Source organism: Camellia sinensis, chromosome 8 (assembly GCF_055761805.1).
Source record: "Camellia sinensis isolate YWXY chromosome 8, ASM5576180v1, whole genome shotgun sequence".
NCBI lineage: Eukaryota > Viridiplantae > Streptophyta > Magnoliopsida > Ericales > Theaceae > Camellia > Camellia sinensis.
Genome location: NC_138968.1, coordinates 167,806,099 through 167,813,393, shown reverse-complemented (window position 1 = coordinate 167,813,393; position 7,295 = coordinate 167,806,099). Strand labels below are relative to the sequence as shown.

The 7,295-nt window shown below is 40.9% G+C and overlaps 1 pseudogene; it reads left to right on the top strand.

Moving 5' to 3' along the window:
- The first annotated feature begins 548 nt into the window (after window positions 1-548).
- The window catches only part of LOC114266950 ((-)-germacrene D synthase-like), a 49,560-nt pseudogene continuing 42,813 nt past the window's right edge, over window positions 549-7,295 (top strand).

Here is a 7,295-nt window from a genome sequence, read left to right as displayed (position 1 = left end):
CTAGTTCAAACTGTTCCAGTGTAGTTTCTTGTTCCATATTCACAATACTCACAACACCCAATTCCTGAGCTGAATTTTCAACACCAGCATTCTCCAGAAACTTTCCTTGCTCATCGACCTTTCCGACCACTACAACGATCCATGTTTCCATTCCCTCTAGTTTCATTCCAGCTTCTTCTTCCTCATCCGGCTCATCACTCAGCCATCCAGAGTTATCAGTTGATCCATTCAAGTCAAACGAATCGATCTGTACATCTCTCTGATCCTTCTCGTCAAGGAACTGTAGATTGTCCAAGTGCTCCTCGAGTTCGGGTTTGATTTGACCAATTGGCACAATGTAGCAACTTGGATCATACACCCCATTAGGTAAGTCCCCAGAACAGTCTAATGATGGACTAGTACCTTCCTCCAAAGTAGACACCTCTTCCACTGTAAGCATCACCACAAGCTTAGGTTGGGGGTTGGACATGTCCCTCATGCAAAGATCTGTGCCTTCTGAAATGAACAACGTCAGTTTTTGTAGGTGGAATGGGGTAATATATACGCTAATGTATGAATCAGGCTTAGATTTCAAGGTGGAGGAACTTGATTGTGAGCCGGGAGTGGGTTTGTGGTTACATTTGGTTTCTGGGGTGGTGCAATCACCTTGTTGTCAACGAGATCCTGAATCTCGTGGTGCAATCGATAGCACTGGTCGGTGTCATGACCATGCTGTTGGTGAAATGCACAGTACTTTGTAGGGTTGTGTTTGGATATAAGAGGATCAGGAAGGGGACGGGGTTCTAGAGGTTTGAGGTGCCCTTTTTTTACTAGCACCTTCATGGCTTGTGAGAGAGTCATGTACAGCTGGTTGAAAGTCCTCCGAGATCGGACAGGATTAGACAGTGTTTGTGCACTTGTGTTGGCAAAGGGGTCGGCAGTCTTGGTTGTGGTGACAACACTTACATCTGACGGCCTCGCAGTTGTGCTACCACTGGCAGCATTGGAATTGCGTAGAAATGGCCTTTTCGACGGCTCCTTCTCATCTATAATCAGCCCTTACTTCATGGAAACTTCGATTTGCACCCCTATTTCATGGAGTTCTATAAATATAAACAGAGGTAGGACGATAATCTTTTGCAGCTACTTGCCGTTCAAATTTCGGACAACCATCCTAATCTGATCCTTCTCAGAGGGCCTCGTAGTCATCATCGAGGCTTCAGCTCTCCACCTCGTCACAAATTCAGAGAAGCCCTCCTTCGGCTCTTGGCATGTTGTTTCGAGATCACAAGTTGTGACCTCGATCTGTGTATTGTATGAATATTGTGCAATGAAGGCCTCGGCTATCTCCTCCCTACTCTGCTTGATAGAGTCTTCCCACTTCACATACCAAATAGTCACTATACCAGACATAGTACGACCAAAGAAAGATAGATTCTATAGTCTAGTTAGGCCCATCCGCCGCAATATGTCCGAAAACAGCCGAAGGTGAACCATTAGATCTCTAGAGCCATCGAATTGATCGATGTGCGGCATTTTCAATCGATCTGGCTGTCACTGCAGAATCAGTAGACCCGTCCTCTATGTTCGGGATAGAGTTAACCCCCTGTGCTCTCTTGAACAATTTTTCCAGTTTATTGACCATGAGTACAGTTAGGTCAACCTCAAACTCAAACGGAGCCTCAGTTTGATAAAAAGGCACTTTGGAGGCTTGTACTGGGATTGGCTCTGCTGGATTGCCCTAGTTTTATTGGACATTGGTAGTATGAGCAGTGGCTCTAGGTGCTGGGATACCCATGGGAGGTGCATAGGATGCAGAGGCCGTAGTCGGCTGCGGTTGCTATTGTTGTAGCCTAGTTATTACCTTGGCCTGACGACCGTGACCTCGGCCTGGCGGGCAGCATCTTGCTATAGGGTTTCAACTGTCTGCTATAAATGATGTATCAAGTTATAGCTCGGCTTTTCCATGCCCCCTTTTGGAAGGTTTGAAAGAAAGCCTTACAGTTCGGACTTCCGTGGTTCTGAATCTAATCTCACAAGTGCAATGTGAAATTTATAAACACCAAAGAGTCCAAATCCGACAAATCGTTTTGGAAAATTGATTTTTGGATAAAAAATGCTAAAATTGGACTGCTTTTCCAGATACAAAATCGCCACCTAAATATTTTATTTTGGAAAAATTTAGGAAACCCATGACTCGTGCCAAAGGCCACGTGTCCGTCATCACCAAAGTTGCCTCGGCTCAGGAACATAGGTACGAGAGGGGAAGGTCATGAATTGAGTACCCCCTCTTGCCCGATCAAAGATCGGCCTTTACTAATCATGATATGATTTTTATAAACATTGTGTGCTCTTGTTCTGATTATTAGGCTAGCTTTACTATGTGATACGCACAAACAAGTATAGACTAGTTTTCCTTAATTGGAACAATTCAATTTCATGTTTGTTTGCGAAAATGGTTTGAATTTGCTACCTCAAGTGGGCTTAAAGCTTGCGGATTTGCCACCAAACATAGTAGGCTTAAAACATGATTTGCCACTCAACAAAGTGGGCTTTAAAACATACATTCGTTGAATCGTTCCAATTCAAACAACAAGCCTTCATCCACAGGCATTCAAGCAGTTTAACAAGTAAGCATTTTGCCTCATGGTAAGCATGCTAGTCGTGGCAATTACTTCCACTCATGCAAGTATGCTAAAGCATAAAAACTCACGTAGTACTCCAAGCTAAGAAAATATGAGTTAGAAAAATATATATGATTCCTAACTATGTCAAATGTCTAATGCAACACATGCAATATGCAATTAATAGGCTCGGCTACTAATATGGCATATGATCAATTAAATAACATGCGGTTAAACATGTATTCAATGAAGTATTGAAATGACAATGCAGTTTCAATGATGAACCGTGTCTCGGTGCATGCAATACAAATGAATGAATGCAACCATAAGGTATGCTAATTGAAACATGTTTCTAATCTAACCATCAAAAAAGATTAAATAAAAGAGAAAAAGACGTGGGGTTGGAAAACATACACATTATTACAACACGCTCTCACGAAGGAGAGTTCGAATGAATAAAGCTAACTAACTAAGCTAAGCTAATTAAGCTAATTATTACAAAACTTGAATAAATGGCTAAACTAATTAACTAACTATCTAACCTAATTAATGAATTTAACTAGGCTAGGTTAACTAAATAATACAACACCAACTAATTAGACTAATTTAAAAATTACAACACAATTTGCTATGCTAATGAAACAATTAAATAACCAAACGCATTTGATATGAGCATGATGGGAGACGGATGGAGGTTGCATGCACATCGCCTGAAAGCTACTCTGTCTGCCCCAGACTGCCTCTGTTTCTGCAAAATTGCATTGCTGGCCACACACCAAGGGTCGGCCGTGCATTACTGATGGTAGGCCGGGCCTACAGAGGGTCGGCCGTGCATTGATTTGGCGCAAACTCTGTTTCTATGCCATGAGGTGAAATCAGTGCAAATAGAGCATTTTCAAGCTCTGTTTGTCCCTCCTTCCTTCTCTGTCATAGGAAAACCTCAAGAGAAGGTTGGGATTGACTCCAAAACCATCAATGAGCGATACGATCGCTTGATGATCTCAGATACCATCTTGGACCAAAAATCAATAAATGTAATGCAAATGGACCACCCCTTCCCTTTTGTCATGGAATGAACTCAAAAAAAGGAAGTTGAGACGCTTTAAGGGCATCAAAAACACCATGAGTGGATGCTTGATGTCCCTTGACACAAGGAACTTGGCATAACATCCGGCCAAGTTCAAGCTATTTAAGCCATTTTCTTTAAGTGTGTTGATCCAAATTTTAAACCAATTGTTTTAGGCCTTGCCATTTATTAGTCCATTTGTCCAAATGTGATGTTAAAGTCCTCTAAACGAGAAGTGATGTCAAACAAGAGGTCCTTCCAAGACATGAGAAGGAGACTACACCGTTGACGATGAATCTCCAAAGAGATTAAGCCATTAAGTTTAGATCTCCTTTACATGCATTGAGCAACCTCAATTGGTTGAAACCATTCTCATGAATGAAAGATATGGAATGATTGATTGATTAGCAAACTTAAGCCCCAAACATGGAAAATGAACAAAGAAAGCATATTAAACAACAAGTATGCCAACTTATGAGACCTCAAGTGTATTAAACATGGCATGAATCAATTGAAAAAGCCTCGAAAACCTCAAAATAGCCCTAATACATGAAAATCGGAGGTGAAGCATGCATGAAAAGGAGTTAAAAAGCTAGACAATAGAGATGAGAATTAAGGCTAGTAAACAAGGATGAGGAGGGTGGCTAACCCCTCCATTTTTGAAGCTTCAAAACATGGTTTTTAGCTTTTTCAAACCTCTGAAAATCAGTGTAAAAACCAAAGAAAAAGAGTAAAAATGAGAAGGTTTGAGTTATGAATAAAGGTGTAGAAAGAGCAAGCTCTCTATACCCTTTTGGTAACTCTTCAAACCCAATTCCAACACTTCAAACAAACTCAAAACCAACCAAAACAGTAAGAATAATGAAGTAAAGGATAGAAATAAAGGCAAGAAAAGAGAAAACAAGCTTATACCTTTCAAGAAGTAAACTTGTTCTTGGAGTTTCAAACTTGGTTCCAATGCACTCTCAAGCTTGAATTACACTTCCTAAAGATCAACCAAGGCTTTCGGATGGTGAGGCAAGGTTGTATATGATGTATATAGGTGGTGTAAGCAAGCGAGGTTAGCTCAAAGATAACTTGCAATGGAAGAAGGAGAAGTGAAAGGCTCTCAAGGTGTATATATCTTTTCTAGAATTTTGTTCAACCCTCAAAACAATCCCAGAGCTTCGGTTTTATAGAATTCGAGCTCAAAAGGTGATAAATATCTTCAAAAATGGACAACTAGCAACCCCCCGCCCAAAATAGTGTTTATTGCCATCGAAGGCCAGCCGGCCATTCATAGCCACGGCCGGCCATCACTAATGCACGACCAGGCCTTGATGGTCTCCCCTATTTTTTTGGCTCAAACTCAGCTTAGGGTGAGAAATAGTCCAAAAATGAAACCCAATGGTTCAAACAAGGTAAACGTTGAAGATGTGAGGTTATTTCAAAAGCCCGATTGATTCCGAATCACAGCAAATTCATAATTCAACTTTTATCATTGAGTGCATTAAATCAAGCGTCTGAGTGTTGCGGGCGGTCAAAAATGGGGTGTCTACACAAGTCTTCCATACTGACTGGGGGATACTATGCCATTAGGATAGGCGAGTGATCTCGTGCTAGACTAGAAGTAGAAAACTGTCCCTGAACCAGACTAGACACAGGTCAGTTGAGGGATGATTACTGTAAAAACTGAACCGGTGAACTCTGCTTGATTCTCTTCCATCTTGTAACTAGTGGGAGTGAGGTAAACATGGGTTGTCCCCGAACAACATCTCCGGCTTTGCAAAGCCTTCTAACTTGGGTCCAAAGTATTTGGGGGATATCTAAACTTTTTGAAGCTATGGTGGTAAACTACCTAGCAAAAGAAATAAAGCAAAAAGAAAGTAGTAATCAGAAACCACACAGCACCTCAGCTAATGATGCTATCAACACAGACATGATCAAAGCTGTAGGACTGCACTCCACGCTGAATTCTACCTCCAAAATAGATACCAAACTGGCAAACTTGCAACTGCTATGCACATTCCTGTACAGTTTCATTGTAAAGCACATACCAGTTAAGTGAGAACCAAAACACCCCTATGAAGGGGCAGGGTTACCCTATCCTAGTTTCTTCAGAAACTAGGGTTCACTATTCAAATAAAGTGTTTTTCACGCAATCTTGCATTTTGGGTGAGCATCCCGTCCTAGTTTTGAATATGTCTCTATGGCTTTTCGATATGTAACTAGGCTGAATGGTCAAAAAGGATACCTCAGCAAGACTACCCAATATTCTTCTCACGCCTAACACCGAGAAATGAAAAACGGATCAAACGGTACAGCGGTAGTCCAGATCCAAGGGTTATGTTACCATCATGGCAGAGCCCATGATCAGTCAACCTTTTGGCAAGCTTTTAGGCAAGTCTCCGGCAAACCATCCAGGAATAGCATATGGCAAACACAGTGACTTAAACACACCAATGCAAATGCAATGCAAAGAAACATATAAGTGTAGATAAAATTTCACATCATAAAGTTCAAGTCAAGTTCTCTAAACTCCCCAGCAGAGTTGCCAGAAACTGTAGCTCGACTTTTCGTGCTCCTTTCAGAAGACGACTAGCCCTACAGTATCGAACTGCTGCAGTTCTGAATCTGATCTCACAAGTGCAATGTGAAATAGTAAACACCAAAGAATCCAAATCCGGCAAATCTTTTGAAAAATCGATTATGAATCAAAATACCAAAAATGAATTGCCAAAAATGAATTGCTTTGCCAGAAACAAAGTCGCTACCTAAATATTTTTGAAAAATTTAAGAAACCCATGACTCATGTTGAAGGCCACGTGTCCGCCATCACTAAGATTGTCTCGGGAACTTAGGTATGAGAGGGAAAGGTCATGAATTGAGCACCCTCACTCGTCCGATCAAAGATCGACCTCTACTAATCATGATGTGATTTTTATTTACATTATATGCTCTTGTTACGATTATTAGGCTAGCATTACTATGTGATGTGCGCACACACAAGTATAGACTAATTTGCAAAAATTGGAACACTTCAATTCATGTTTGTTTTGAAAATTGTTTTGAATATGTACCACTCGTATATGTACATTACTCAAATTGTTCTAATTCAAGCAATTAGCTTTCATCCATAGGCATTCAAATAATTTATCAATTAAGCACTTAGCCTCATGGCAAGCATGCTAGACATGGCAACACTAACATAAAATGCAATATTCTAAAACAAAGAAAAGCTCACCAAGAACTTTAAGGCAAGCCAAAAAAGATAAAAGAGTTAGAAAAATACATGATCCTAACTATGCAATATGACAAATGCAACACATGCAATATGCAATTACTAGGCTCGGCTACTAATATGGCATATGAATCAATTTGATAGCATGCGGTCTAAGCACGTATTCAAAGAATGTATTTAATAGACAATGCATTGTTAGAATGATGAACCAAGCCTCGGTGCATGCAAGACAATGGATGCAAGGCATGAGAGATGTGTAGACGCCCCATTTTTGACCGTCCTCAAGACTTGGACGTCACCGTTTGAACACTCGGTGATTATCCATGATTGTGTTCGTTTGGAGTTCCCGGAGGTCTCGGCTCGCGTGCCTTGCCTCAGGATCTCCGAACCCAACCGTTTAGTGTCT